The sequence below is a fragment of the Panthera uncia genome (assembly GCF_023721935.1).
Source record: "Panthera uncia isolate 11264 chromosome A1 unlocalized genomic scaffold, Puncia_PCG_1.0 HiC_scaffold_17, whole genome shotgun sequence".
In the NCBI taxonomy this organism is placed as follows: Eukaryota; Metazoa; Chordata; class Mammalia; order Carnivora; family Felidae; genus Panthera; species Panthera uncia.
In genome coordinates, this window is record NW_026057577.1 from 18,478,266 (window position 1) to 18,485,249 (window position 6,984).

Here is a 6,984-nt window from a genome sequence, read left to right on the forward strand (position 1 = left end):
AGACTAAGGGGATGGGGTAAAGGCAGGAAGACCAGTCAGCGGACTACAATCATCTAAAGAAGAAATTATTATGGCTTAGACCACAGTGTTGACAACAGAAAAGGTGACAAACACTCAGTTTTTAGATACATTATGAAAGAGCATCAAGAATTTACTGTAAGATGGGATGCAGGGTTGAGATAAGGATGACCATGAGGTTTCTGGCTGGTAAAATTGGAAAAATACAGCTGCAATTTACAGAGACTGGGGTGACTTTGGGGAGCAAGAAGTAGGGATGGGAAGTGGTGGGTGTAAAAGCTTGATAATGGACTCAAGTTCAAAATGCCTATTAGACTTCCAATTGGAGATGTCAACAAGAGAATTCGATACATGAGCCTGGAATGAAGGGAAGAGGTCCAGGCTGGAGACACAAATTTAAGGTCGTTCGAATATAGATGACACTTAAATCCATGACATTGGATGAGCTCACCTGAAAAGTAGGTGGAGACAGTGGAGAATTCTGGTTGCCGGGCTTGGAAAACTCAGAGGTTTAGAAGGCTGAGGTGTGGGGGAGGACCAGCAAAACAACCCAAGAAAGGTAGCTGGTAAGCTAGGGAGGGTAATTAAGCAAGAGATTTATTCCAGAAGTCAACTGGAAGTGCTTCAAGGAAGGTGTACTGCATTATGTCAATGTTGCTGATAAAGAAAGGGAGAGAACAGAAAAATGGCTATTGGGTTAGACTATGAAGGTCACTGGCGATCTCAGCTAGAGCACCATCGGTGGAGTGAGGAGGACAAGACAGAAAGAAGGACAGGAGATAGTCTTATAGGAGTTTTTCAGTCAAGAGGAGTAGAAAAATGGAGCAGTACCTAGAGAGGGGTCTGGGTAGGGTTATTTTTAAGGTGGGAGGTATTACAGTACATTTGGATACTGATGAAAATGATCTAGAAAAAAAGGTAAGCCTTCATGACACAGGAGAGAGAGGAAATAACGGTCCACATGTGTATTGGGTAAACGCCGCTACCTATTAATAAATTCCACTTTACAGACTACAAATCCCCCATGGTCTTACAAGTTCACTTAAGTTTACATAAAGGGAAATGGGTTAGGAGTAGGACTGATGACATCAAAGCTTCTAACTAGTTGACACTTATACTTGTGTGTTTTCACAAATCGAAATGCATATTCAAAACTAGGGGTGATAGTCGCTTTGTAAAGCAGAACCACAATCCAAAGCTCAGTTCTCCTACTCTCTGCCGAGAAAAGTCATGTTCAAATAAAAATCAGATGGGGCGCGGTGAGGGGGGGTGGTCTTACAACAAACACAGGTGAACAAGAGGTAAACATACATTTGTCTCATGTAGTATTGGTTCAGATTCAATTCAGAACCTGAAGACGGGAAGAAAACCATTCTGCCATGGCACGACTGTAGCTGAAGTTTTGTTTCACGGTATCTTGGTGAGACTGACATAGCCAGTGTTGTATTGTCCCATCACGAATGCCACAAGCTAAATCCCTCTCTGTGCCTCCTGCTTCCACCTCTAAAGAGCTAACCCATACATTAGCTATGTCTCTCTCATGTGTCATGAAGGTTTTCCGTTTCTGTGACCATCTCTTGAGGGCATGTGCTATCATCCAGTAGCCCTAATGTTTGAGCCACACTAAGATTATTTACGCTTTGAAGATTCTTTTATAGTTTTTGTAATTGGATTTTTAAAAACTCACCTAGACAATAGATTGGAGAGCAAGAACAATTCCCTGTAGTTCTGCACCGTGATGAGAACTAGGACTTCATTCTATTAAGCACAGATGTTCGAAATGTGCTACACGGGCTCTTTCATATTGCTTAGAAAATAGATATGCGCGGGTAACCTCAATGGAAAGGTATTTACTGTATGGAGATACAGGAAAGTAAGGAAGACAAGAAATAATTTCAACTGTTATATATCCCGATGTCATCAGAAAGCAATGCCGTTCAAGACATAGGACATTGTTTAAAATACCTTATGTCCCCAGTGAACATATTTGTTTATTTGTTGTCCTGATCTTTGGGTGACATTATCCCTGTCTTTGAGTCATTACCAACAAAACCCACTCTGTACTCCTCTTCACTTTGAAGCTGGTGCTTATGCATGGTTTTCCAGCCTGGGAGATTGCTTATTTTTGATTCTATGTATTTTGGCCCCTAACTGTTCTAACAATTACCCGCCCTCCTCCAGACAAAGGCTAAGACTGAGGTTATCATTTTCCTAGGTTTCCATCAACATCATAGGCTGCTGCTTCTTTGTGGACTCATTCCCAGATTCACAGTCTTCGCGGTCATTACATGTTTTGGTTTCATGAATGTCACTTCTTGTCTCCCTTCTCATTTCCTGCTCTGTTGTCCTCCAGGTGATGTCATTCGACCATGCTCTTGCCTTTGACTAATGTCCACACCCATGTAATTTCAACTGCTCAGCTGCTTCTCTCCTCCACATATCAGCTCAAGTGTCGCTTGAGTCACACTGGACCCATCCTCCCTCTCACTAAGACTCCGTGCTCCTTATAATCGGTTGTGACAAGGACACATTTTGACATATCAGTAATACACTTTACTATTTCTCTGGCTAAACTTCAAGACTCATGAGGGTGGAGCCTTTGTCTGCTTGGATTAAGTATTGTGCTACCAATTCCCCGTGGAGCATCTGGCACTTAGTAGGAGCTCAAAAATTAATGAAATATCAAGTAAGACAACCTCTAATTTACATTTCTCCCCATTAACAGAGTCCTTGTGCTAAACAATGTCACAGGCCCGCCCCCATGTCTGATATATCAGTAGTGATCTGACAAATATATAGATGCATCATTGTGACTCCCATTAACATATCCCTTGGAGATTAATGCAGGTCAAGGACTCACTACATTTTATAAATATTTATTGACAGGATATACCAGGATAAATGTTATGGGAAAAACACACAAAATTGAATATTATTTTTGTTGTGCTTTGCTTTTCAAAATTTGGAGTTGCTGAGACAAAGAGGGATTTTCTTCACTTCGCTTAAAGATACTAGACTGGAGGAGGAATGTCACTTATCTAAGATTTAATGACCTTTTTTTCTTAGAGCTGCAAATAATCTGTCCCCACACTACCCTTTTTATCAAGATAATGACTTAAAAGTTTTTATTACTTTTGTTTTTAACTCTATCAGCACTTGTAAATTAATTAGAATAAAAACTGCTAAATAAGTTACTAGCTATAACTCATCCATAATTGATAATTAGAAACAACACTTTCTCTTGCACGGGTATGCTCTGTTATTAACTTAACTTTCATTTCTCTGGTCATTTTTTCCCCCTATAAACTCTGTGGAGTCCCTTAAATATACTGTATTACACACACACACACACACACACACACACACACACACACACACAAACAGCTGAAGTCCAAATGCAACTAATTTTATCAATTTTATAGAAGTGAATGTTACTATAAAGAAAAGATTATGGACATAACCAAGGCAATATATACTGTGGGTATATATATACTGTGGGCAGGGGTGATACAAAGGGCTAAAACTATTATTTAGTTTCTGTTTGTATACAAAATAATGACTTTACTAATGACATTATTAAAATTAAACAGTAGAGAAAATTATCTAAATTAAAAATTTTAAATAAACCAAAATAGTTATCCAGATATTACAAATGGAACAATTTGATGAGCATGGATATATACAAATAAAAGTATATATAAAGACAGAGGCAGAATTTTATGAAAACCCTTATTTTTTCAAAAGCATGAGATTAATTTTTCTAATTCGATGAAAAGAAGAAAAATGTGAATTGCTACATCACAAGTGCATGTTTCACCTCAAGAAAAAAGATTATGCAAAACCTAAAGAGGTTGGAATTCATTTTAAAAGTCAAATTCTTAGGGGCACCTGGGTGCCTCAGTCAGTTACGTGTCCGACTTCGGCTCAGGTCATGGTCTCACAGTGTGTGAGTTCAAGCCCTGTGCTGGGCTCTGTGCCGACAGCCCAGAGCCTGGAGCCTGCTTCAGAGTCTTTCTCTCTCTCTTTCTCTGCCCCTTACCCACTTGTCCTCTCTCTCTAAGATAAACATTTAAAAAATTTTTTTAAAAAGTCAAATTCTTTAACTTTAGACAGTATTGACCCATGGCTTCCTACGAAAGATGTTGACATCCCAATATTAGGGTATTAAAAAATTCCCGTTTCATTCTTTCTTCCTTACCTCCTGGTTTATAACATTTGCACTGTATTCTGTAATCCTATTCCCTAGTTTTTAAAGTATGGATGGCATATTTCTCTACTTTTATATACCCATCTCTCTATTCTTAAAGTCTCCGTTTTTATTTAGTTAGAACAAACTTTGATGTTTTAATTACTTTTTATGAGAACGCCCCATGGATGGGTATTTCTTGAGGTTTTGTATCCAGGGCAATACATATTCAATCAAGGTCGACCAGGGAATTGGGACAATCAGTCCTGGTGTTTCAAGAAGGGTGGAATTTGATGGAAGGAGTTAGACGTTTACTCAACTATTGAAAGAGAGCGCTGTAAGTCAAGGAAGCCGACATTTAAGAAAGCAGGAAGGACAGAAACCAGAAGAAGCCACCACTGCTAACTTCAGTGGCCTCTAGCATCCATGTAAGTGATATTCAAGAGGATGCTGAGAAGTTGCCATAGGCTGGAACCCACATGCTTGCCTGCTGCCGGCACGAAGCCATGGTCGCTTTTGCACCTGTTCTGCCTTCTATATCTTGTGCCAGTTCCTGTCACTGGCAGAATCCAGTCTGGAACTTGGCTGGCTGAGATGGGAGAAAATAGTACTTCCAGTCTCGGTGCCTTAAAATATGGGTGTGGGGTGGGGTACATAAAAGGGTCAAAATAACACCTGGTCACAACAGACAATTCTGACTTCTCTGAGCATTCTGGAAGCATACATTCTTTCCCAGAGAAATCTTCACCTGTGGCTACTGGCAATGACTACGACTAGCGAGCCTGGTTCCTTTCTTCCCATCCCACTACTTTATTATTTTTTAAAAACCTAGATAGGAAAGAAATTTATTTTTGAAGCTCAATAATATCATTCAGACTCATGCTATTTGTGTCTAAGTATATGAAAGAGCCTGTGTTTTCAAGCTCTTACCACAGGCGGCCATACAGTTTGCAAAGACCAATGGAGTGTGAGGAGAAATGGCATGGGAGCATGAAGAATAAACATATCTAACATTTTCAAAAGGTATTACCTACCAAAATTTATAGGTGTCATTCCATTATGGTAATATTTTTATTTCTCAATATCTGTTCTAGGGCAGCGTTCAACCATGAGCATAGAGACATATACAGGTGTTTAGTGCACTATTGTTCATTTGTAACAGTGGACCTCTGGGAATAATTCGATATTGATTAGTAGGGCAATAAATGAATGATAGGAATATCCAGAATCTGGACTACTAAGTATTATGTTGCATAGGTCTATATCTAAGACTTTAAAAGATCTTCAAGAGGTTGTTAAAATGTAGTTAAGTTAAAAAAAGCAAGTTGCAGAAAAAAAATTAAAATTCCACATATGTGAAACACCAAATTTATGTGTTATATATGTATGTACATAGCAAGAAAAGGTAGAAGAATAAATTTAATCATGGTAAGTATGGGTAGTTCTGGAGTGGTGGAGGCTTTGGAGCCTGAGGAATGGGGTAGGAAGGCATTTAACATTACGTCATTCTGTATTGTTATTTCTTACAGCGGTAACATATTTGTGTTGTACCATGTAATAAATAAACTAAAAGCTAACACGACACCTTATTGCTTAATGGATATCCCTTAAACACTGTTTTGATGGGTGAAGTGAGGAGAGAATTGGGACGAAAGAAACAAAAGGAAACCAGCATTTATTGAGTGAATATGTCTGTTGCTGTGTCAGGTATTCTACTTAGTGATGTTCATGCCAGTCCCTGAGATAAAACAGTGTAATCCACTTGTCAGAGATGAAGAAACACCTTCCGTAATCATTACTTAATCCACTAGCACCCTACTGGCAAATGGCAGAGCCAAGGTCAAGACCCAAGATGTCTCTAAATGCCATATTGTTACACTTCCTAAGATAAGCCAATGATGGTTAAACAGGCTTCGTTTATTTTTAACAACCGCAGTAAGCAATGTATTTGGAAGAGAGCAACCAACAGCGTGGGCAGCATGGATAGGAATGCCCAATTAACCTTGCCTTCTCCAATTTCTGTTGCACCTCGTGCTTCTCCCTAACTCTCAGTTCCTCCATAAGTTTTTATGGTCTTTCTTCTTCTCCTGACTCTTCCAGACTTGTTTATTCTTTTTACCAGACTCCTGCGCCTAGATATTCTTTGACTTTGAGTTACTCACTTTTCACTAAGAGTTCTGTTCCTTATATTGTCTGGGCCGAGGAGAAATTAAATGTCATTATGTGGACTAAACTTAAAATGTATGAACCAAGAGTATTTGATATTTTAATAATAGATCCCACCCTAGATGATCCTAAAGGTGATTTTTAAATTATCAAAGGGAAAATGATCTAGTCCAGATAGTATCCCAAGAGAATCTCATGAAGTTTTTCTATCTAATTTTAGCTGCTTTATTAACGTGGGCCATCAAACCAAAATAATTCTTCCTCTATGTACTCAGCAAGTTAATATTGAGCTGGGATTTTCCGGAAGACATGACAAGAGTTCATAACTTTGTTATCTGTCTAAATAACCTCGTAAAATCATACCAAGGATACTAACGGTGCTAGAAACTATATGGATAACATAAATGAAAGCATCCTAATCTATTTTATAACTAGTGAGGGATGGCTTCTGGTAATTTACATAAAGGCTTTATTAGTTCTTGGTTACCAGAACGTAATGACGAGTATTTTTATTTTTTAGTCTCCCACACTTAAATGAAAACCAAGATTTTGCTATTGGTGTGTGGAGAGAAAAGACAACAAATAAATGCCCAAAACTCTAAACGCTCATCCCT